Source organism: Suncus etruscus, chromosome 4, assembly GCF_024139225.1.
Source record: "Suncus etruscus isolate mSunEtr1 chromosome 4, mSunEtr1.pri.cur, whole genome shotgun sequence".
Taxonomy (NCBI): domain Eukaryota; kingdom Metazoa; phylum Chordata; class Mammalia; order Eulipotyphla; family Soricidae; genus Suncus; species Suncus etruscus.
The window spans coordinates 22,337,754-22,363,365 of record NC_064851.1 but is presented as its reverse complement, the minus strand read 5'-3'; the positions used below and the strand labels follow the sequence as shown (position 1 = coordinate 22,363,365).

Below are 25,612 nucleotides of genomic sequence, written 5' to 3'. Positions count from 1 at the left end.
GGGAAGCTTGTCTGGAGCAAAAGCAAGTTCAGACTGAGTGGGAGCTCTACAGCAGAGAGGACATAGCTTCAGCCCAGAGCTGAGCCGGCCTGTGACTGCTGGACTCCCTCCACATACTTCCAGTGTGTTCCGGTGTGGTCTCAGGTAAGTTGACCGCATCTCTCAGCCTCAGCAGTCTCTTCTGTGAGGCTGGTGTAAGCAGTAACTGTCTCTAGGCTTGTTTTGAGAATGAAGAGGGTTGGAAAGTGGGTGTCCACTGGTCCATGGTATGGTAGTGAGGCATAGTTCTTGGTTCTACTCCTGAAGTTTTAGCGCTGTTTCCCCTAAAACTTAGAACCATTAAATTCACAAGTGACCCCATATCTACTTTTTTTTTTCCCACAATACTGGGTGGGTTCCTGCTAAACTATTAGATCGCAAGTTAGGAAGCAGCTGTGGCGGGAAACACCTTGGCTTGTGGCCACTCAGTATGCAATTTGTATGGATGCACCTTCCAAGTAAATCTGAAGGCAGTTGCCATCTGAGTGTAGAATTTCTGGCCTCTTCAGCTCTCAGCGCAATTTGCTGACATCTGGTCAGTTGCCTACTGGCTTTTCTCAGGGTTTGAACTTCAAAGCCTGGACACTCAGCTGAGAAGGGGACCCCAAGCCTGACCTTCCTTGGAATTCAAAACAACCTAAGGTGGGGAGAGGAGACAGCTGCCTTTTCCCTTTTCCTGTAGTATGGTGGCTGAGAAGTGCTGACTCCTAGCTGAGCTGGGAGCAGTGAGCACTGTTCCAAGGCTAATCTTCTGGTAGGAAAAGAGGTAGGGCCTGATGTGAGATGGGCCTTACCTGAGCAAAAGCTCAGAAGCAGAGTTGGGTCTCTACGCTGGTTTATTACAGTGGGGCGCCCTGAGTTGAGAGGAATCAGCTAGAGGTCTGCCAAATGTCTCTACATAGGGCAAATTCGCTGCAAAGCTGGGAAAGCTCCCCAAACAAGCAAGGACCCTCATCCTATACCATGGCCCAACACATCAGGGGGGCACTCTCCTGGCCAAGGCCCAGGCGTGCCTGGCAGAGGTCGCCCAGGAGACCCAGTCGTGGGTGGAAAGCTGGGCCAAGGGCATGAGCTGACTCGCTTTTTAAAAAAAACTTGCTTCCTCCTTTTTTTTTACCTCCGCCCATCAATCACCCTGCAAGGAACCAACCTTGGGCGGTGCAGGTGGGTCTCGATGCCCGTAATTCGCCATCGGGGTGGCAGTGGAGAAGGACACCGAGGCCTGGACAGGTAAACGCGGAGAGGTCAGGGCTGCAGAGCTACTTATTGGCCCTCTTGCAGGATCTGGGAGACCAGGTCCATCCCCCCAGTTCCATATCGTACCCCTTGTCTGGAGGCTGGTAGGCTGGCGCTCAGGGTTCCTTCTCCCCGCCCTGCTTCCTCCGAGCCTATGCCAGCGTGCGTGTCCGCCCTCTGCAGTGTGGAGACTCGCACCCGGGGGGTTGGGGGAACGCGGAGGGCGGCTTGGCAAAGTGGGTGGTGCCTCGCCGGGCTGGAGGCTGCCTTGGCGGGCACCGCCCTCGGGCTCTCGTCGTCCCTCCCTCCCGCAAGCCAGTGCTCCGGGCTTGAGCTTCCTGCGTCCTGGTTACTGCTCCCAGTCCTGGAGAGGGCGGCGCGCCCTCTCCAAAACCGCCTCCTTCCATCGCCTCGCTCCCCAGAAACGCCCCAGCTTTGGGGGTCTCGGCCCCTCGGAGAAAGCAGCCGAGGGGGTCACGGATATATCCAGCCCATGTTAAGCCAGATCGACTCCAAAGCTGGATCCAAAGCCGCCCGGGTGAGTCTGCACCGCTCCAACAACCGACCGCGCGGTGCGCTCTTGCGGGATCGGAGAGGGCGCTCGGGGGCTCTCTTGTAGATCTTGTGGGTCCAGATCTTGGGTACCGGTGGATCTGAGAGGTTCTACCCGAGGCTTCTGCTCTGAGCAGACCCGGTACCTTCACCCTTTGCAGGCGCATGAGGCCAGTGTTGGACCCCCCCCCCATACGCCTTCCCGGACCTCAGAAAGCCACCCGGCTTTGGCCAGGAGGGAGCCGGACCCGGAGACCCCCCACTATTGTCGGGCTCCATCTAGCGCCTTCCATTAGGCTTTGCTTCTTTTTAGAATTTGCCCCCTAGATCCCGGTAAACCACCCCTGGTTCTTTCTACCCCAAAAGAACTTCCATCCCCTAGTCCTTTCTGGAAGCCGAGGCTTTCCAGGAGTTTAAACTTTTATGGTTTGTGTTTTGCATGCAAGGAAAAGAAGCAAATGGTTGAGGACTGGCTCCAACAAGGTGGCGTGAACCTGAGTATTTTATTTTTTCATGGCGTAAGGAAATGTTACCTTGCTCGTAGCAAGGCACTAAATGCTCAAAATCTCGCTCTGCCTAGGGGAGGCGTGTGGTCCAGAAGTTAGCTGATGAAGAGGTAGGGTCCCTTGCAGGATGCAAGCTTGCCTGAAACTGGGGGACTCAGAGCAGAGACCCCTGGACGTCTCTGCTTCTTCTCCGGTGGCTCCCGGGCACTCCCTGGCACGTAGCAGCCAACGCTCACATCGGTGGTGCAATGATCGATTGGGGGTCGGGGGTCGTTCCTTCAGAAGCTGGAGGTCAGAAACTGCAGGTACCCCGGCGCCTCTAAGCGGGGTTGGGTCTCCGGGGGCCTCTCCCGGGACGGAGCCGCGTGTACCTGGGCGGGACACAGCCTAAGGAATCGCCCTCTTGGGCTGGCCTCAGACTTGGGGCGTTTTGCTTGAGTAACTTAGAGGAGAGTTTCTCGAGTGAAAAGATTGGGGCCCTGAGAACCGCAGTGCTCTTACTAAAATCTGCCGCCTAGGAAGGAAGGAAGCTAATTGGGACGAGAAGAAAGCTCCATCTACCTCCTGTTATCTTCCTCCTTTGCTTGCCAAAGGAGCCTCCCAGTGTGGAAGAAAAGGCAGGAGAGAGCAGGAAACGGGTGGGTTAGGGGGATAGAGAGCTGCAGGAGCTATCAATAGAGTTAGGCAGAGGTAATAAATGGTATGCATGAAGGAGAAGGCAGCCCAGGCTGGCTGGAGGGTTCTGGCACACACACACACACACACACACACACACACGTTCTGGGACATATATATATATATATATATATATATATATATATATATATATATATATTTGGGACATATATATTATATATATACACCATATATATCATATCTTTAAGCACCATGATTACAAACATGTTTGTAGTTGGGTTTCAGTCATAAAACTGATTTCTTTCACCAGAGCAACCTTCCTACCACCAATGCCCCCCATCTCCCTCCTTCCCTACCCCCTACCTGTATTCGAGACAGGCATTCTACTTCTCTCACTCACTACCATTGTCATGATCGTTGTTAGTGTAGTTATTTTCTAACTGGGTTTTGCGTCTGCAAACTGGCAGTTTAACTACCTAATTTTTTTTTTTTTTTTTTTTTTTTTTTATTTTTTATCTTTATTTAAACACCGTGATTACAAACATGATTATAGTTGTATGATTACAGTCATGTAAAGAGCACCCCCCCTTCACCGGTGTAACATTCCCACCACCAATTTCCCAGATCTCCCTCCTCCCCACCCCCCTACACCTGTACTCGAGACAGGCTTTCTACTTCCCTCATTCATTCACATTTTATGATAGTTTTCAGTGTAGTCATCTCTGCAACTGCACTCATCACTCTATGTGATGAGCTGCATGTCCTGAGCTGCACCTACCAGCCCTCATCTCTCTTGTCTCTGAGATATTGTTAAAAATGTCCTTCATTTTTCTTAAAGCCCATAGATGAGTGAAACCATTCTGCGTCTTTCTCTCTCCCTCTGACTTACTTCACTCAGCATAATAGATTCCATGTACATCCATGTATTGGAAAATTTCATGACTTCATCTCTCCTGATGGCTGCATAGTATTCCATTGTGTATATGTACCACAGTTTCTTCAGCCACTCATCTGTTGAAGGGCATCTTGGTTGTTTCCAGAGTCTGGCTATTGTAAATAGCGCTGCAATGAATATAGGAGTAAGGAAGGGTTTTTTGTATTGTATTTTTGTGTTTCTTGGGTATATTCCTAGGAGTGGTATAGCTGGATCGTATGGAAGCTCAATTTCCAGTTTGTGAAGGAATCTCCATATCGCTTTCCATAAAGGTTGTACTAGACGGCATTCCCACCAGCAGTGAAAAAGAGTTCCTTTCTCTCCACATCCCCGCCAGCACTGCTTGTTTTCCTTTCTTGTGATGTGTGCCAATCTCAGTGGCGTGAGGTGGTACCTCATAGTAGTTTTGATTTGCATCTCCCTGACGATTAGTGATGTTGAACATCTTTTCATGTGCCTTTTGGCCATTTGCCTTTCTTCTTTTTCAAAGTGTCTGTTCATTTCTTCTCCCCATTTTTTGATGGGGTTAGTTGTTTTTTTCTTGTATAGTTCTGTCAGTACCTTGTAAATTTTGGATATTAGCCCTTTATCTGATGTGTATTGGGTGAATAATTTCTCCCACTCAGTGGGTGGCCTTTGTATTCTGGGCGCTATTTCCTTTGAGATGCAGAAGCTTTTCAGCTTAATATAGTCCCATCTGTTTATCTCTGCTTCCACTTGCTTGGAAAGTGCTGTCTCCTCCTTAAAGATGCCTTTAGTCTCAATGTCCTGGAGTGTTTCACCTACATGTTGTTCTATATACCTTATAGTTTCAGTTCTGATATCAAGGTCTTTAATCCATTTGGATTTTACCTTTGTATATGGTGTTAGCTGGGGGTCTGAGTTCGCTTTTTTGCAAGTGGTTAACCAGTTGTGCCAACACCACTTGTTGAATAGGCTTTCCCTGCTCCATTTAGGATTTTTTGCTCCTTTATCAAAAACAAGGTGGTTATATGTCTGAGGAACCTTCTCTGAGTACTCAAGCCTATTCCACTGATCTGAGGGTCTGTTTTTATTCCAATACCATGCTGTTTTTATAACTGTTGCTTTGTAATACAACTTAAAATTGGGGAAAGTAATGCCTCCCATATTCCTTTTCCCAAGGAGTGCTTTAGCTATTCGAGGTTGTTTGTTGTTCCAGATGAATTTCAGAAGTATTTGATCCACTTCTTTGAAAAATGTCATGGGTATCTTTAGAGGAATCGCGTTAAATCTGTACAATGCTTTTGGAAGTATTGCCATTTTAATGATGTTGATCCTGCCAATCCATGAGCATGGTATGTGTTTCCATTTCCGCGTGTCCTCTCTTATTTCTTGGAGCAGTGTTTTGTAGTTTTCTTTGTATAGATCCTTCACATCTTTAGTCAGGTTGACTCCAAGATATTTGAGTTTGTGTGGAACTAATGTGAATGGGATTGTTCTCTTAATGTCCATTTCTTCCCTATCATTATTCGTGTATAAAAAGGCCATTGATTTTTGTGTGTTAATTTTGTATCCTGCCACTTTGCTATACAAATCTATTATTTCTAGAAGCTTTTTGGTAGAGTCTTTAGGGTTTTCTAAGTAGAGTATCATGTCATCTGCAAACAGTGAGAGCTTGACTTCTTCCTTTCCTATCTGAATTCCCTTGATATCTTTTTCTTGCCTAATCGCTATAGCAAGTACTTCCAGTGCTATGTTGAATAGGAGTGGTGAGAGAGGACAGCCTTGTCTTGTACCAGAATTTAGAGGAAAGGATTTTAGTTTTTCTCCATTGAGGATAATATTTGCCACTGGCTTCTGGTAGATGGCTTTGACTATATTGAGAAAGGTTCCTTTTATTCCTATCTTGCTGAGAGTTTTAATCAAGAATGGGTGTTGAACCTTATCAAATGCTTTTTCTGCATCTATTGATATGACCATGTGATTTTTATTTTTGTTGTTGTTTATGTTGTGTATTATATTAATAGATTTACGGATGTTAAACCATCCTTGCATTCCTGGGATGAAACCTACTTGATCAAAGTGAATGATCTTCTTGATGAGGCACTGGATCCTGTTCGCCAGGATTTTGTTGAGGATCTTTGCATCTGTGTTCATCAGGGATATTGGTCTGTAATTTTCTTTTTTGGCAGCATCTCTATCAGGTTTTGGTATTAAGGTGATGTTGGCTTCATAAAAGCTATTTGGAAGTATTCCTGTTTTTTCGATTTCATAAAAGAGCCTGGCCAGAATTGGTAGTAGTTCCTCTTGAAAGGTTTGAAAGAATTCATTCGTGAATCCATCAGGGCCTGGGCTTTTGTTTTTGGGTAAATTTTTGATTACAGTTTTAATTTCCTCAATAGTGATGGGGGTGTTTAGATATGCTACCTCTTCTTTATTCAACCGTGGAAGGTTATATGAGTTCAGAAATTTATCCATTTCTTCCAGGTTCTCATATTTAGTGGCATAGAGTTTCTCAAAGTATTCTCTGAATACCCTTTGAATCTCTGCAGTATCTGTAGTGATCTCCCCCTTCTCATTTCTAATACGCGTTATCAAGTTTCTCTCTTTCTTTTGCTTTGTGAGTTTTGCCAATGGTCTATCAATCTTGTTTATTTTTTCAAAGAACCAACTTCTGCTTTCGTTGATCTTTCGGATTGTTTTTTGGGTTTCCACTTCGTTGATTTCTGCTCTCAGCTTTGTTATTTCCTTCTGTCTCCCTATTTTTGGGTCCTTTTGTTGAGCACTTTCTAGTTCTATTAGCTGTGTCATTAAGCTACTCAGGTAAGCTCCTTCTTCCTTCCTGATGTGTGCTTGCAAAGCTATAAATTTTCCTCTCAGTACTGCTTTTGCTGTGTCCCATAAGTTCTGATAGTTTGTGTCTTTATTGTCATTTGTTTCCAGGAACCTTTTGATTTCCTCCTTGATTTCATCTCGGACCCACTGGTTATTGAGTATGAGGCTGTTTAACTTCCAGGTGTTAAATTTTTTCTTCTGTGTCCCTTTGCAGTTCACATCTAACTTCAGAGCCTTGTGGTCAGCAAAGGCAGCCTGCAAAATGTCTATCTTTTTTATTTTATGGAGGTATGTTTTATGTGCCAGCACATGATCTATCCTGGAGAATGATCCATGTACATTGGAAAAGAATGTGTATCCAGGTTTCTGAGGATAGAGTGCCCTATATATATCTACTAGGCCTCTTTCATCCATTTCTTTTTGCAGGTCTAGTATATTTTTGTTGGGTTTCCATTTGGTTGACCTATCAAGTGTTGACAAGCCTGTGTTGAGGTCTCCCACAATTATTGTGTTATTATTGATATCCTTCTTCAGATTTGTCAACAATTGTATTAAATACTTTGCTGGACCCTCATTCGGTGCGTATATGTTTAGGAGAGTGATTTCTTCTTGCTGTACAAATCCCTTGATTAGTACATAATATCCATCTTTGTCCCTTACAATTTTTCTGAGTATAAAGTTTGTGTCATCTGATATTAGTATGGCCACCCCCGCTTTTTTAAGGGTGTTGTTTGCTTGAATGATTTTCCTCCAGCCTTTGATTTTGAGTCTATGTTTATTCTGACTATTCAGGTGTGTTTCTTGTAGACAGCAGAAGGTTGGCTTCAGTTTTTTGATCCATTTCGCCACTCTGTGCCTCTTAACTGGTGCATTTAGTCCATTGACATTGAGAGAAATAATTGTCATGGGATTTATTGCCATCTTTGTGTAGAAGTTTGGTGTGTTTTTTGTTCTGTCTTGTTTTTAGAGTAGATCTTTCAGTTTTTCTTTTAAGGCTGGTTTTGAGTCTGCAAAGATTTTGAGCTGTTGTTTATCTGTGAAGCCGTGTATACATCCGTCAAACCTGAAACTTAGTTTTGCTGGGTGCAATATTCTTGGCGAAGCATTTATTTCATTGAGTTTTGCCACTACGTCCCACCACTGCCTTCTGGCCTTGAGTGTTTCTGGTGACAGGTCTGCTGTAAATTTCAAGGATGCTCCGTGGAATGTAATTTCCCTTTTCGATCTTGCTGCTTGCAGTATTCTATCTCTATCGGTGGGTTTCATCATGGTGACTAGGATGTGTCTTGGGGTGTTTCTACTGGGGTCTTTTTTAGCTGGTACTCTTCGGGCATGCAGGATTTGGTCACATGTTTTCTTTAGCTCTGGTAGTTTCTCTGTGATGATGTTCTTAACCATTGATTCTTCCTGAAGATTTTCTTCTTGGGTCTCTGGAACTCCAATGATTCTGAAGTTGTTTCTGTTGAGCTTATCAAAGACTTCTATTTTCATCTTCTCATATTCTTTGAGTAAATTTTCCATTGTCTGATCATTTGATTTGAGGTTTTTTTCTAATCTCTTCTGCTGTGTAAAGTTGTTATGCATCTCATCTTCTAAAGCACTAATTCTATCCTCAGCTGCTGTTAACCTGTTGGAAAACTCATCCATTATGTTCTTCAATTCGTCTATTGAGTTTTTCAGACCTGTTATCTGATCTGATATTTCAGTTTGGAGTTTTCTGATTTCTGTCTTCATATTCTCTTGATTTTTATTAGTGCTCTGATTTATACTTTCTTTGATATCTGATAGCAACCTCCATATTTCGTCTCTAAACTCCATTTCTGAAAGACTGCTTAGGTAGTTGGTCGTTGTTGGGTCATCAGAGTTTCCATCTTCATTCTCTATGGTTGAAGTTGGTCTGCGTAGTCTCCCCATTGTCTCGCTTACGCTGTGGGTTTTTCTACGTGTTGTGGTGGTACTCATTGGCGAGGTGGAGTGCGCGGCCGCGAAGCGCAGCGGAGCGGCCGCGCTCCGGCCCCCAAACACTCACCTCAGCCGAGGCAAGCCGTCAGGGGATGCCTGGGGAGGCCCCCAAGTGTCTGCCAAGCAAAGAAACCAGCACAATCCACAACTCCAACAGAAAACTCACAGCCCCAGCGAGACACGCCTCAGCCGAGGCAAGCCGTCAGGGGATGCCTGGGGAGGCCCCCAAGTGTCTGCCAAGCAAAGAAACCAGCACAATCCACAACTCCAACAGAAAACTCACAGCCCCAGCGAGACACGCCTCAGCCGAGGCAAGCCGTCAGGGGATGCCTGGGGAGGCCCCCAAGTGTCTGCCAAGCAAAGAAACCAGCACAATCCACAACTCCAACAGAAAACTCACAGCCCCAGCGAGACACGCCTCAGCCGAGGCAAGCCGTCAGGGGATGCCTGGGGAGGCCCCCAAGTGTCTCAGCCGAGGCAAGCCGTCAGGGGATGCCTGGGGAGGCCCCCAAGTGTCTGCCAAGCAAAGAAACCAGCACAATCCACAACTCCAACAGAAAACTCACAGCCCCAGCGAGACACGCCTCAGCCGAGGCAAGCCGTCAGGGGATGCCTGGGGAGGCCCCCAAGTGTCTGCCAAGCAAAGAAACCAGCACAATCCACAACTCCAACAGAAAACTCACAGCCCCAGCGAGACACGCCTCAGCCGAGGCAAGCCGTCAGGGGATGCCTCTTAACTACCTAATTTGAAGTGTGCGCCCATACCTAGCACATAGCAAGTAAGTTAGTTATGGGAGAGCCGAGGGAAGGACATAACACAGAGCAAGGAATGCTTAGAGATTGTGTTAAGAAAAGAATGTTGGGGGAACTCAGGAAATTGGACCAGAGAGAAAGGGGTAAGGCACTTGCCTGTTTAAGAGGTACCTCAATTAGATCCCTAGCACTATCACGTGTAGCTCAAACCCTCACCCCCTGCCCCAGAATTAAAATTTTAAAAAATGTTATGAATTGTTGTCCCCCATGGGATGGACAGATACAGCACATCCAGAGAGGGGCATGGAATGTGAATGTGCCTTGGGAAAGGGCCGGAGGTCTGTGGGGTGATGGGCATGAAAAGAAGGTGAGTAGAGAGATTCAGAGTGAGGGGCCTCTGAGGCCCTATTCTGAGTATCACAAGGAACCAAGCACAGAGTCACAAAGTCCATTCTAGCTATTTCAGCAGGGAAGTAAGTCATTTGATCCTATTGTTATTGTAGGAAGGTAATTCTGGCAGCATGAAAGTTAGAGTTTTTTTTTTTGGGGGGGGTTGCTGATCTGTGTTTGTTGAGGTGAAGGAAATAAAAAAGGAATCAGTGTCCTATACGGGTGCTTAGGAGCACAGAAATTATCATGTTATCTGGTCTAAAGTTATCTGGTGAATGGATTTGGCGAGAACTTTAAGTGACCAAAAGAGGTAGTGCATATCTGAGACCTTGGCAGGGTTCAGACTCTTCCAACTCTGACTTTTTGGCTCTCTAGCTCCTGAACTTGTATTGTTCTAGTAGTTTCTCTGAATGAGAAAAGGCAAAGCTGAAGGCAAAGTCTGCCTGTTAACAGAGCTGCTTAACATTTGCTCGGGACATCCTTCTCCCTTGAGAATTCCTGCCTTACACTGTCACTAGGATGCCCAATGCTCTTCCCCCTCTTTGAGGGACTGGCTGGAAGCCCCCCAGAACTTAGATTCAGGGAGACTGGAGTGTGAAGAGTCTTGAGGATCATCAGCCTTTCTTCCCCCAACTCTAAGTTATGGTGAAATAGACGGGACTGAAAAGCTTTCTCAAAACCCAGGAAAGTTCACAAATCCAGATAACATCTGATCTGGACATGGCAAAAAGGGTCTGCTCTGGCCACTGGCTTCTGCTTTCACTTTCACTGTGTCCGCTGTGAACCTGGAAAGTATTCTTGCAGCAGACATGCATACTTTTCCAGGTTAGAAGTCTCCCCCTATGGCCAGACAGCTAGCTAGGGTATAAGGCACTAGCCTTGTACAGTGTGGACCTTGGTTTTGGTTTAATTTCGGACACTATATGTCCCCTGTTCCCAGCAATGCCAAGAGTGATCCTTGAGCAGAGAGTCAGGAGTAAGCCCTGAACATTGCTGGCACTAAGACAAAAACGGAAGTCTCCCTCTACTTGGACGTGATCCTAAAAATATCTCGCTTGGATAGAGGGAACCTCTCTCCCCAACGAGGTGTTAGGAGAAATGTGAACTCAACCTAGTGCTCCACCACCTCTGGCTTCTTCAGCATCATCCATGGAGGCCCGCCAAGCATATTGTCCAGGCTGATTGACTTCTCAGCATCTCAAGCCCCTTTAAGGATTCTTGCTCTTCCCCATCTGCTCAGGTGACCCTACTTAACCTGATATTGTTTTTTTTTCCTTCTTCTCTGGACTGAGCCTGTGCTTTTACTACCGCCCCCACCTCTACCCCACACCCCGAGCTCCAGATCCCCAGAGAAACAGGCCATTTGTTCCATTTTACCTTGTCAGGCCAAAGTGCCCTGCAAGGCAAGCCCCAGAGAAGCAGGGCCAGAAACAGGACTCGAGGGTCTCAGGAGTTCCTATCTCTGCTGCCTCCTGAGCCCCAGCTGGAATCTTCCAGGCCTCTAGGCCCTGCCTGTGTTGTTTACTTGGACTGAGCAGTTGAAAGACTCCTATTCTCTCTTGCCCTAGATTTATCGGGTTTAGCCTTTAGACCTCAATGTGGGTTCCTGTCAGTCTTCAAATATCAGGGCCAGGAGAGACTGTAGCCGTCAGAGAGGTCAATGTGCTTCTTTGACAAATAAGGAAACTGAGGCCCAGAGAAGGGAAGGAGATCAGGATCAGTATTAGATTTTGATTCTAATTTCCCAATTTTGTTTTAAATTATTTGGAATTGGTTCTTGAAGAGGAAACAAACAAACAAACCCGGAACAGAAAAAAAACAGAGCATTTTTTCCTTCCCAAGAGCCCTTTCTCTCTGCCCATACCTGGCAAAGAATCTCACAGCACCTACACTTGCATCCATAGGGGCACATGGCCGAGGCTTTGTACTTTCTTTAGAAAAGTGTTTCCCAAGCAGTTCTCAGGAGGTCTTAGGGACCACTCCAAGAGAAACTCAGCTAATCGAGTAACAGTTTAGTGCCTGGCATTGCAGTCCCAGTCAGGCCCAGGGGTATTGGAGGTACTAAGATATCAGTGATGCTGGGGCACATTTGGGATTACAACTGCTGGTGCTCAGGCAACTAAGATGTGTTAGAAATCAAACTCAAGTCCTTGTGCATAAAGAGCATGTATTCTTGATCCCTCTATTTACTTTTGTTTAACTCCCTTCTCTTCTTTTTTCTTTGAGTGTTTGATGCAGTAATGGATTGTACACAGATGTGAAAGTACCCACTGGCTTGGGCTGCAGCCTTTATGCTTGCACCCATTTAGCTCCAGTGCTTGCCAGGAATTGCAAGCCAGGCTGCTATGCCCTGAAATTCACACACAAGGACTGTGACTCTGAGGATCCCCCAGGCATTGCCGTGCCAAGGTCACACTTCGGCATATATTAGGGTGTAGGGAACTTAAATTCACAACCTCACACTTGTAAGGCAGCTGCTCTCCCTATCACTGAACTATCTCTGGGCTCCCATGGGGTTATTTCCAAAAAGAATTTTCAGTCTGGGGCTGGTGAGGTGGCGCTAGAGGTAAGGTGTCTGCCTTGCAAGCACTAGCCAAGGAAGGACTGCGGTTCAATCCCCCGGTGTCCCATATGGTCCCCCCAAGCCAGGGGCAATTTCTGATTGCTTAACCAGGAGTAACCCCTGAGCATCAAATGGGTGTGGCAAAAAAAAACAAAAAAAAAAAAAGAATTTTCAGTCCTCTTTGACTGGCATTAATAATGCCAATTTGGCTCCCTCCAAACCTTCCTTACAGGGAGTAAACTAGAGATTAAATATTTTGAGATGTGTGTGTTTAGTTTTGGAGCCACACCTGGTGGTGCTCAGGGCTTATTCCTGATCCACCTCCTTCTATGTGTCAGATGGGGCTTGTGTGTCATATGCAGAGCTAAGTATCAACCTGAGTTCTCTGTATATGAGGCAAATACTTTGCTCACTATACTATCTTTTTTTTTTTTGTCTTTGTTTTTGGGCCACACCCGGCGATGCTCAGGGGTTACTCCTGGCTGTCTGCTCAGAAATAGCTCCTGGCAGGCATGAGGGACCATATGGGACACCAGAATTCGAACCAACCACGTTTGGTCCTGGATCGGCTGCTTGCAAGGCAAACGCTGCTGTGCTATCTCTCCGGGCCCCCATTGTACTATTGTATCAGCTCTTTCCTAACTCAATCTTTATAATGTATAATGAATGAACAGAATTTGGTGTACAGGATCTTAGCTGGTGGTGCTGAGGGCTTTGTTGGCTTTGTGATTGTGATCATTCTTAGCAAGCACTGGGGAACCATATGTGGTGCCAGGGATCAAAGCCAGGTCAGGTTTGTGCAAGGTAAATTCCTTACCTACTGCTCTATCTCTAGCCCAACCCTGAATGGATGGATAGGCTTTTAAGGCTGTTTTCTTCTCTAGATTGCACTGTTTCATGGCAGAAAAATGGGAAGAAAAGTTTTGTGACATGCTGACAAAGCTCTGTAAATCTAGTGGCATTTTATTCGGTTCAGTTTTGTGTTTTGTGTGCTTACACAGCAATTTCAGATCCTGATTTTTCAGTTCACCATGAAGTGTGACCATTTTTCACACCATTCTATGATGGGAGATTGGTGATCAGGAGACCAACTCCCTCCCTGATTGACTCCCTCCAAACCCTCCTTAGCCAAATCTGGGAAGGCCTTGCAAATTACTCCCGGTGACTTCAGGAGGGATCATTCTCTGCATTATCAGAGGTGTTTGAGAAAGGGCTGTACTTACTAAATCCAAAGCAAAACCTCATGCAGTGAGTGATGAAGATAATTCAGTCATCTGGAGGGATGGGTGGGACTAAGGGAGGGAGAAAGTGATGAAAAAAATTCAGTGGGACAAAGGGAGAGCGAAAGCTTTGTTTCTTCAGGCTTTTTTTTAGGTGGGAACTCAAGTGTTCCTTACCCCACAATCATCACCGCTTGCCCAAATATCCCTGAGATTAGTTGTGGCAAATCAGGACCTTAGAAAAATTAGCCCTGCCCTTGGGGAACACGTGGTACAATGGCAGAGAGGTGCCAAGAATGTGATTCCTGCTCAGGTGATTCAGCAGGCCACTCCCCTTTGAGGCTGCATCTCCTCAGACCTCAGAAGAAGGTCACAGAAGAAGACCTCAGAAGAAGAGCACTGTTGAGCTTGTATGCTGGCACCAGAAGTGAACTTGCAACCCTCTTCATGCTCTGTTAGTTGTGGCTGATTAATGGGGTTTTATTTTGGTGGGGGGGGGTCTTGTTTTGTTTTGGAACTATACCTGATGATGCTCGAATATCCTGGCTCTGCACTCAGGGATTACTCCTCGAGGTGCTTGGGGACCATATGGGATGCCAGGGAGAACCTAGGCCAATCTTGTGCAAGGCCAGTGCCCTACCACTGTACTAGGTCTCCAGTCCTTGATTAGTGGGTTTAAATCAGTGAAGTAGTTTTCCTCTGGCTTAAGAAGAAAATGAAGGGTCCAGAGCGATGGTGCAGCGGTAGGGCTTATGCCTTGCATGCAGCTGACCCATGATGGATGGCGGTTTGATCCACATCCTATATAGTCCCCCAAGCCAGGAGCAATTTCTGAGCACATAGCCAGGAGTAACCCCTGAGCGTTGCCAGGTTTGGCCCAAAATCTAAAATAAATAAAGGGGCTGGAGAGATAGCAGGGAGGTAGTGTGTTTGCCTTCCATGCAGAAGGATGGTGGTTCGAATTCCAGCATCCCATATGGTCCCCCGAGCCGGCCAGGAGCGATTTCTGAGCATAGAGCCAGAAGTAACCCCTGAGCACTGCTGGGTGTGACCTCCTGCCCAAAAAAAGAAAACAAAAAAAAAAAAAAGAAGAAGAAGAAGAAGAAGAAGAAGAAGAAGAAGAAGAAGAAGAAGAAGAAGAAGAAGAAGAAGAAGAAGAAGAAGAAGAAGAAGAAAAATAATAAAATAAAATGGAGAGCCCAACCACACCCACCACCTTGCTGGTAAAAAGTGGCCCAGTTCAACAAATGATCTCTATAAGAACATGGTGGCCACTGAATCTTCTCAGGTAGACTAGTTCTAGCTGACAACTCTGGGGCCTTCTCAGAGTGGAACAGACAGGTTCCCTTTCTGTTGGAAAGCACAACAACCCTTGACAGGAACACTTGACAGGAATAGCTTAGCTCCAACAACTAAACTTTATCCAACTACCAAGCTACAAAGTTGTTCCAGATTTATAGATCCTAGATTGTGCAACACCCCAAAATTTCATAGTGGTTTTAGCCCAGTAGGATTATAGCAAATCTGATGGGAAAGTTTCATGGAAGAACATCAAACTCAATGAGCTTGTTTTGATCAATTCATTTGCTTTTGTATTGTGCCAAACTATATGAAATAAATGTGTTTGTGCTTGCAAAGGGATAGGTTGGGGTAATGGGTGTCAGGAAGGTCACACTGGTGGTGGGGTTGGTGTTGGAACATTTCATGCATGAGCCAACCTGAGCTTAATCTCCTTAACCCCACCAGGAATCATTCCTGAGTACAGAACCAGGAGTTACCTCTGATCATTATTAGATGTGTCCCCCCAAAACAAAAATGAAATGGAATAAAGTAGACTGCAAATTAGTGTGTGTCTATGGTGAGAAGTATTTAATATGTTTTTCATCTTAGCTATCTGTGCATGGGCATGTGCTGAGTTACCAGATTAATATAATTCTAGCTGCCTGGGGAAAAACTGGGACAACCCAGCTCCCATATACTGGTTTTGATACTCTGGTCCTAGAAGTGTGCTAAGCTTCTTCTTTACAAAGTTACTGAAGTTTCTTTATGGAAGTGACTCTTAGAAAGCGTGAATGTAAAAGGTAAAGCTATAAATGAAATCATTGGAAAGGACTGCTAGCTTAGGCTCCTAATCTAGCAAATTTTGATACAGCAAATTATAAACTTGAGTAATATTTCCATTCATAGCAGACGGGGGCAGTTTGCTAAACGTACACAAGAGCTTTCCCAGCCAATAGAAAAGGACTGAGAGCTCCAAAAGAGAAACAGGATAAAGAAGAAATGCGTTTGGACAATAAGTGCCAGAAGGAGTGGGGGGTGGAAAGAAGCAATATTCAACCTCATCAAAGGAGATGAAATTAAAGCAATTGAATGTTTTTGAAAGTTTTTAAAAAAATTTTTAAGTTGCAGATCAGAGAGTTCATTGAGGGTTTAAAGTGCTTACCTTGCATCCCACTGATCCTAGTTTAAAACCCCAGTAACAGGGGCCAGGAAGGTAGCGCTAGAGGTAATTGTCTGCCTTGCAAGCACTAGCCAAGGAAGGACCGAGGTTCCATCCCCCGGTGTCCCATATGGTCCCCCCAAGCCAGGGGCGATTTCTGAGTGCATAGCCAGGAGTAACCCCTGAGCGTCAAATGGGTGTGGCCCAAAACAATAAATAAATAAATAAATAAATAAATAAATAAATAAAACCCCAGCACCACATATGGTTCCTTGAACAAAAGCATCACTCCTGAGCAGAGTGTTAAGCAGCCTGGATATAGCCCCCAATCCCCTCCCTTCCCTATTTTTTTAAATTTGATAAGAAAAAGGTAGTATCAAAAGTGGTGTTTTCAGGAGCTCATGGTGAAAGTATAAATTAAATTTCATGTTGAGAGCTATTTTTAAAATGCAGCAGTTTTAATACTGGGAGTTTATTCTTGAGAAACATAGTTGTGCAAGGAGCTAGTTCCAATCCTATTATATATATATATATATATATATATATATATATATATATATATAATTGCAATAAAATAAGAAACCATGTGTCAGGCAATACAGATTGATTCCATAAATGAGTCCTTCATGTTGAATATTCTTTAACCACTAAAATTATAGTGTATCAGAATATTTAATCTGTGCAAACTTATTTGCTATATAATAATTTACAAATTGAGGTCATAAAATTATATTGCAGTAAAATCCAGTTCTTATTTGTTTGTTTTTTTAAAGAATATTTATTTGCATAATATTCAAGAAAGTCCAGATAGTATCCCAGATGTTATCAGCAGTTATGGATGGTGGGTAATGGGAGATTTTCATTTTACTTTTGCTAATCTAGATTTACTAACCTTGTTGAATAAACACGCCATATTTTTATAACAAAAAAGATGTTTATTTTTACAACTTTCATGTTATGGGGTTCAAGGGGGACAACTAGGCAAGGTTCTTTGTGAGTATAGAGAACTTTGCAAATATTAGACAATATTTCAGGTGATTCTTTTGAAATTTTAACTTTGAGTTGTTTCCTTTCCTGAATTTAGGAAGCTATGATATAAGCCATAGCAGTGCATTGATCTGCATCTGTGAGATTTACCTGCTATGGCTGATTGTCTTGGTTGGGTTCTCAGGCCATGTCCCCAAATTCAGTTGTGGAGGTTCTAACCCTGCAGAGTGGGGATATTTGAAGTTGAAGCTTTGGAAGTAACTAGATAAGATTCAGATGGATCAGGAAAGTGAGTTCATTGGTACAATATGGATTAGTAAGAAGGAGAGAGCTTTCTAAGGAGGAAGGAGGCTGTCATCTGCAAGCTAGGAGGCAGCCACCCCAGATTCCATATCTACTGGCCTTATTCTAAGCTCCTGCATTCTGAGAAATAAGTGTATTTTTAAGCCCCATTATTTAAATAACGTTATTATAAAATGCTATGATATTTTACTTTAGTAATCTAGGCTCAAATACTAGCTCCCAGCATTTTATATGTATTCATTCATATGCATACATATATAATATATATTGTGCAGTTCCCCCCTTTTTCACATACAGTTAACTCCTATAGGTTTTGGCAAACATGTATTTATTTAACTGCCATCATAGTTTTGTTTTTGTTTTTGTTTTTGGGCCACACCCGGCGGTGCTCAGGGGTTACTCCTGGCTGTCTGCTCAGAAATAGCTCCTGGCAGGCACGGGGGACCATATGGGACACCGGGATTCGAACCAACCACGTTTGGTCCTGGATCAGCTGTTTGCAAGGCAAACACTGCTGTGCTATCTCTCCGGGCCCTTGCCATCATAGTTTTATCAAACACCCTCCCCATTCCATGATGCATCCCCTCGGTAGTTACCCTCTCTTCTACCCCAGTCCTTGGTGACTATCTATTTGTTATATGAAGAGTACTAAATTTTCATGGGTGTCCTATCACTGGAATCATATAGGAGGAACCTTTAGGCCTAACTGCTTTGACTCACCATAAGTCATCTGAGATTTTTCTCTATTGCTTTTCTTTTTTGTTCCAGTATTGGGCATCCTTCCAAGGTCTCACACATCCCCAACATTGAGCTGCAACCTCAGCTCCCATATTTGTTTACTTTATGCCACAGTGTGGATGTGCCTCACTTGGCACATTCTTTCCTCTGTGAAGGAATATTTGGAGTTTTTCTAGCTTGGAATGATGGTGACTCAAGTTGGCCTTCGTAAAAGGCCTCAACACCACTTACTCAAGGCAAAGCTACCTCTGCAGTTGGAGAGGGGGAGTGTTCCATCTACACTCTATGGCCTTCCCCATACCTCCTTCAGTCTTGTTTTAGCCTTCACACACCTTTATAGCCTCCATCTCAGCCCAGAAAATTTGCTGGGGGATCACCTCAAATCCCCCCTAAGGAGATTTCAACACAACTACCATCTTCAGCACTATGTCAGTATAGGGACTACGGTGTAGGGCCCTAATGATTAAGAAATGACACCTCCCCATCCAATCTCAAACTCTGTGCTTACACTTAAATAAACCTATTGTGCTGTTTCCCTTACTGGGCCTGGAACTTTCTCTAAAGAAAGTTCAGAGAGCTAGTCAGTGCCACATGTTTGCACTGACTCACCACATGAGGAGAATTTAGGAGCAGCTTTAGAATGAAACAATCTCTTCTTGGAACTGACAGAGGAAAGTCAGACCACTTATCACAGAGGACTTCCGCGAATTGGTGAGTTATAGATCACATCTGGGAGGCAGAGTTTTGGAAAATTGGAAGCATAACCTTCCTAAGGTCAGTCTTCATCCTTGGTGCAAGGGGAAATTGAGGCAGGAATTGGCTTGCTACTATGCAAGGAGCCCCAGCTCTAGAGCACTTGTGAGAGATATTAAGATCACAATTTGATATATTGAAGTGGGGAGAGTGGGTCTAGTTAGGAAAGATTGGCTCTGTGTTCCAGTCAGACCCAAGCTTCTTCCATCTTTTGAATTTGGTGAGTTAGTTATAATGTCCTGAGTTTGAAAGTGATATCATAGTTGAAAGTGATATAGAACCCAACTACATTCTACATTCCCTTTTTTTTTGGTTTTTGGGTCACACCCGGCAGTGCTCAGGGATTACTCCTGGCTCTACGCTCAGAAATCGCTCCTGGCAGACTCCGGGGACCATATGGGATGCCGGGATTCGAACCACTGTTCTTCTGCATGCAAGGCAAATGCCTTATCTTTGCTATTTCTCCGCCCCCCATTCTATGTTCTTAATTTCTTACCCATCACTGTGCTATGGTAAGGAGTGGGAGCACTGACCTTTTTGCTTTTTCTTTTGGTTATACCTGGTAGTGTTCAGGGGTTATTCCCAATAGTGCTCACATTTACTCTTGACTCTATACTCAGGTATAACTTCTGGTGATGCTCAGGAATTGAACCTGGGTTGGCTGAATGGAAGCCACAGACCTTAACTACTGTTCCATTTGTCTGGCCCCAAGAGGACTGCTTTTAGCCACATTTACCTGGATGGTGTCTTAGACCTAAGATACCAGAAACTAGGAAAAACCAAGGGAATCTGGAGAGCATTTGGAATCAACCTACTCTTTCTAAGAAGAGAGATATAAAAATATGAGAGTTTTACATAGTCTTCAGCACATGAAAATGAAAGTCTTGGGGCTGGAGAGATGGTTCGAATCCCATATGGGATCCCATATGGATGTGCCTTCCAGGAGCGATTTCTGAGTGCAGAGTCAGGAGTAACCCCTGAGTGCCGCTTTGTGTGACCCAAAAACCGAAAAAGAAAAAAAGAAAATGAAAGTTTTTTCTTCTAAAGATTTACATCTGAAAGACGTGCCCCAGCTCTGTTGTCTCTGAGTTTCTTTTTCTAATCTTTTCCTTAACTTACTGCTCCACGTGACTACTCAGTGAAAGAAGATAACTGCAAAGAGGCATTAGCCCCTCGTTTGTTTATTCACTAGCTGAAATGCAGTCTCATGGAAACCTCCTAAATGTCCAACAGATAGGACAGGAGCATAGAATATGGCTAATTCTCCACACAGGTCTCAACAACTGGAAGAAAGAAAGAAAGAAAGAAAGAAAGAAAGAAAGAAAGAAAGAAAGGAAGGAAGGAAGGAAGGAAGGAAGGAAGGAAGGAAGGAAGGAAGGAAGGAAGGAAGGAAGGAAGGAAGGAAGGAAGGAAGGAAGGAAGGAAGGGAAAGAAAAAGAAAGAAAGAGAAAGAAAGAAAGAGAGAAAGAAAGAGAAAGAAAGAGAGAGGGAGAAAGGGAGGAAGGGAGGAAGGGAAGGAAGGGAAGGGAGGAAGGAAGAAAACAAAAGTTGGGAAGGATATCCACTAGCACACGCTGCAGAGCCGCTTTAAGGAATGGGGAGTAGGTTTGATTTTGTGCCCAGTAGAGACAGTGGCATAACAGCTTATACATATTATAGTAGGTTTTCAGGAAACTCCTGAATATTTATGAGAAAGATGTGAGTGTGTGTAGTTGAGGAATGTACCATGGACATATGTTGCATATACAGAAAATGGCAGAGAAATTTTATCAGTCATGTTTTTTTATGTGTGGTTATGAAGAGCAAGGAGACTGGAGGTCAAAGGAGGGTTGACTATACACTCTCCACAGGCCAGTGCTGTCATTGGGGTGGGGGAGTGTTATCTTTGGGGGACCACATCTGGTGGTGCTCAGGGCTTGCTTATTCCTGACTCTGCCCAAGGATCATTCCTGGCCGAATTTTGGGGTACAATATGGAGTTCAGGGATTTTACCTGCTTTGGTCATGTGTGAGGCAAGCACCTACATATTGTACTATCTCTCTAGAACCTGAAGATTACTCTCTGGCCAGAATCATGTGGTCCTTGTTAATTGCAGAGTGTTGGTAAAATTCCAGTTTGGCCCAATCAGAACTACATAATGTAAGAAGGTGACTTTTCCCAGAGAAAGGTGAGCACATCCTCCAAACTACTAGCCTCAGACTGTCTGTTTTAATTTTTCTTACTTTCTTACTGAGAGTCCTTTTATATCGGAGGCCACTAGGATAAAAAGGGAGGGAGTTGCCAAAAAGCTTTGACAAGGTGAAATAACACATTCATTGGAAGCAACAGTACTAGAGAAATGTTGGAAAGTTTATTCTTATCCATTCATATGATAAGGCAGCTTATAAATCTGGCTTCAGTTTTATTGTTGAATAGACAAGGAATATTTTAACAGGTTATATACCATTTATATATTAATTTTAATTTTTGCTGAGAAATGCATGCTACTTTGTATTAAAAAGTAACAAAATGAAAAACATTTGTGTAATGATTATCAGAGACAAAATAGAGGAGGACTGGAGGGTCCAGCTCCTGACATGAAGCTCACCACAGGAATCGTTTAGTGCAGTCACAGAAATAATTACACTGAGAACTATCATAACAAAATGTGACTGAATGAGGGAAGTAGAAAGCCTGTCTAGAGTACAGGCCGGTGTGGGTGGGGAGGAAGGACACTTGGGATATTGGTCATGGGAATGTTGCATTGGTGAAGGATTTTTTTTTGTGTGTATATATATATGTATGTATATATGTATATAAATAAAAAAATAAAAAGTAACAAAAGTAAATTTAAGTGCTGGCCTGAATGGCTCCAGTGAACTTGGACAGTTTCTTTTTTTTTATTTTTTTTTATTTTGAATTATGAGAACAAAAGATGCAAAGAAAGAGGACAAGGTAAAGTTTCAGTGGAAGGACAATCACCCATAACATAATTCTCAGAAGAAGTCCCCTTGCTGATACCTTAACTTTGAACTTTCAGCCAAAGAACGTTAAGATAAGTAAAACAGAATCCATGTATAATTACTTTGTTCCTCAAGTCCCCAGATTGTAACACATTATAATATTTCTTAACAGCACACAAGGCAATCTAAAGCCATAAAACTTACGTAACTCCTTAAACATTAGAGGCATAGTATTTTTTACATTTCCATGTACATGCATATTAGCTTAAGTTAACCTCAAATTTTAAGTGGGTTTTTTTTTAAGGATTAGAGTCAAAGGAGCACAGTAAAAACGGTGTTAGAGTGGCAATTGTTGTTTGCATAGGCCCACCAAAATATGAGAGGCATGGAAAGGAATAACCTTGGCCTAAATACAAAGAGATCCTACCCCTGAAGTTTTCTGGCATAAGACCAACTCTAGGCTCCAGGCAAGTTATCGTCCAATCCAAGACATTGTTGGACAGTTTCTTAATCTCTCTAAATGGGGAGATTGTTTTGAGTTATTTGAGGATTACATAGACTAAGCTTAAATTTTATGTGTTAGAGTAGATGCCTAATCAATTTTGGTGCTGTTACTCATAATTATATTTTGCAATTCTTTCCACAGCGGCCAGCACACTAGTACAGCAGGAAGTATTCTTGCCTTGCACATGGCCAACCCAACTTCAATCCCTAGGCTACACTAGATGTGATCCTTGACTGCAGAGCCAAGACTAAGTCCTGGGCACCTCTTAGTATGACCCAAAAAGTTAAAAATTTAAAAACAAATACAATTCTTTTTTTAGTCTAGACGAGATAGTATTAGGATTAAGAACACATTGCCTTGAAAGTGTCTATGTTACATTAGTTCCATTCCTGGTCCCTTAAACACCACCAGGAGTGCTCTCTGCCTTTAAGTACTGTGAGGTGATCCAAATACTCCTTTCTACCACCAAAAGGTGAAAAAGTTCTTCCAATTTAGATAAACTGCTTCAGGGCAGGGCAGGGTCAGGCTGAGCCTAGGGAATTCACTTCTCAGAATAGACCCAGTGTTGCTGATCACTAGGTTCTGTCCTCCACATCAATAATTCAGTGCTTTGGGTTTCAGGGCTATTGGTAAAAAGTGTGAATATGGGAGTCAATGGGTGGGTTCCATGCCTTTCCAATTGGGGAGAAGAAGCATGCCCCTAGAAGTGTTGTGAGCAGGAAAGGGCTCTGTGCTTGGGAAACTTCAGCCCCTGAATTCAGACCTTCTTATTCTGAGGTTTCAGCTATTGAAGTTTCCCAAGCACAGAGCCCTTTCCTGCTCACACTACTTCTAGGGGCATGCTTCTTCTACAGCCTGTTGTGGCCGGAGAGATAGCATGGAGGTAAGGCATTTGCCTTGCATGTAGAAGGACGGCGGTTCAAATTCCAGCATTCCATATGGTCCCCCAAGCCTGCCAGGAGCAATTTCTGAGCTTAGAGCCAGGAGTAACCCCTCAGTGCTGCAGGGTGGGACTCAAAAACCAAAAAAAAAAAAAGGGGTCTCAACTCAGATGATCCACATAACACAAAATTAAGTCTCAAAGAAAGCAATTCAATCCTATTGGGGAACTTTCATGATATGCAGTCTCACCTTGATCTAGAGCAACATTTTTTCATTACCCTAAAAGAAACCCCAATGCTAGAGAGATAGTACAGCAGATAAGGTACTTGTTGTCTTGAATGTGAACAAGTTGAGTTTGATCCCCAATACCACATCTAACCTCCCAAACCCTACCTGGAGTAATATCTGGGCACAGAGCCAGGATTAGGCCCTGACCACTGTCCGGTATATCCTTACCCTTCCTTTGAGGAGAAGGAAAGAAACTGAGTGGAAGAGGTGAAAACAAATATGAAAGGATGGGGCCAGGGGTCAGGAGGTCAAAGGTGCATTGGTAATGTTACAAAAATGACAAGTAAATATACAAGCCTAAGTCAACCACAGTGGAATCAAGAGACTCAAACTTTAACAATCTAAACTTAAAATGGGTCTTTTATATTGGCAGGCTGAGGGGCAAGGGGGTGATATGGGATGTACGTGGGGAACATTGGTGGAGGGAGGTCAACACTGGTGATGAGTTTGGTCCTGATTCATTGTATGTCTGAAACCCAACTTTGAAGGATTTTGTAAATCCCAATAGTTTCAATAAAATTAAAATTAAAAAAGGACTAGCAAAGAAAACTAAAGAGATTTAATCTCATTTACAGAACAGCAGATAAATTTAAACCATAATCTTAAAGTAAGTAGCAGCTTTTCAAAATGAAGTAGCTCTCTCTCTCTTTATATATATATATATATATATAGTTTATATATACTCTCTCTCTATATATATATATATATACACACACACATACATACACACACACTACTTTAACAAGCTATAATATATTGTGACACTTGGTCAGGAGAGAGAGTGCAGTGTGTGCTTTGCACATAGGAATTGAGTTCAATTCCTGACACCATATATGGTCTCCTGAGCTACCCTGAAAAAGTGATCCCAGAGCATGAGAGCCATTAGTAGTCATTGAGCATTGTGCCCCCAGACCCTCAAATACCCTAAAATTGTACTTTTTTTGGGGGGGCCACACCCAGTGATGCTCAGGGGTTACACCTGGCTATGTGTTCAGAAATCCTTCCTTGCTTGAGGAACCATATGGGACGCTGAAGGGTCGAACCGTGGTCCATCCTGGGTTAGCCGCGTGCAAGGCAAATGCCCTACCACTGTGCTCAGGCCCCAAACAACTCCAAAACCCTTTTTTTTTTTTTTTTTTGGATGTTTTGGGCCACACCCGGTGACATTCAGAGGTTACTCCTGGCTATATGCTCAGAAATCGCTCCTGGTTTAGGGGACCATATAGGATGTGGGGGATCAAACCATGGTCTGTCCTGGGTCAGCCACATACAAACACCCTACAGCTGCACCATCGCTTATCCCGATTTTTTAATTCCATTTCAACTTCCAGTTCCACCTTATCTCAAAACATTCTTAAACCTGGAATTTCTGAAGCTTTTGCCACATGCCAAACATCTCCATAACTGTCTTCTTTTTGTGTGGTCTGCCTAGTACAACTACTTTCTAAAGAGGCAAGATGGAGGTTTTTATAATATCCATCACTTGGTGGATCAAAGGAGAGCCTCCAGGCTATCTGGTAAATTGAGTGCATGCTTTGAAGTGCTCTTCTACAAAAGGTTGTTATTCCCAAAGCAAGTGAAAGCAGCAATCTGGAGTGCAGGGTTTTGCATTTCAGCTGCAAGGAGGGAGGGGAAGGGAAGGATCACTTTAATGGTCAGAAATTGAGAGGAAGACCTCCTGGGAACAGCTCTCAGCCTCAGGTGAAAGTTTAGAGACAAGAGTCCAGGGACATGTCAGAATGAAATGTAGAGTTCTGCCCCTTAGGCATAGAGCTATGGACCTCCTAGATATAATCCCAGGGTCCTGGAAGTTTATGCAACCATGCATTACTATTTGAGATTCCCCCATTTGGGTAAAGGGCCTGTATGGTGCTCAGCCGCCATATTGATCTCTCCTGTGAGTCCACCAGTCCCATCAGGCCACTGCCCACTCTCCTAGCCTTACCATATCTGATTCTAGTTACCACATCAAAACCCCATGAAAAATACAAAACATCAGGACTTCTACATATGAATTTAAATCCAATCTTTAAAGGGCCTTACCATTCTTTATATCTCCTTCCCCAACCAAATCCATCACTAGTTTTTCTTTATTTGTCAGTGATGGCCTGGACAAAGACAGTAATTTCCTGACTCTCTGCTGCCATTGCATTGCTAAATGTCCAAGGTTATTTATGTCTCAAGTAT

At 43.8% G+C, this 25,612-nt stretch overlaps 1 protein-coding gene across 1 annotated transcript in view; it reads left to right on the top strand.

Moving 5' to 3' along the window:
- Window positions 1–1,779: 1,779 nt before the first annotated feature.
- TMEM51 (transmembrane protein 51) overlaps window positions 1,780–25,612 on the top strand; it is a 62,857-nt gene continuing 39,024 nt past the window's right edge. Inside the window, exon 1 of the mRNA XM_049772111.1 lies at window positions 1,780–1,813. The gene's annotated coding sequence lies outside the window, so the exon portion shown is untranslated. The remainder of the gene's footprint in view (window positions 1,814–25,612) is intronic.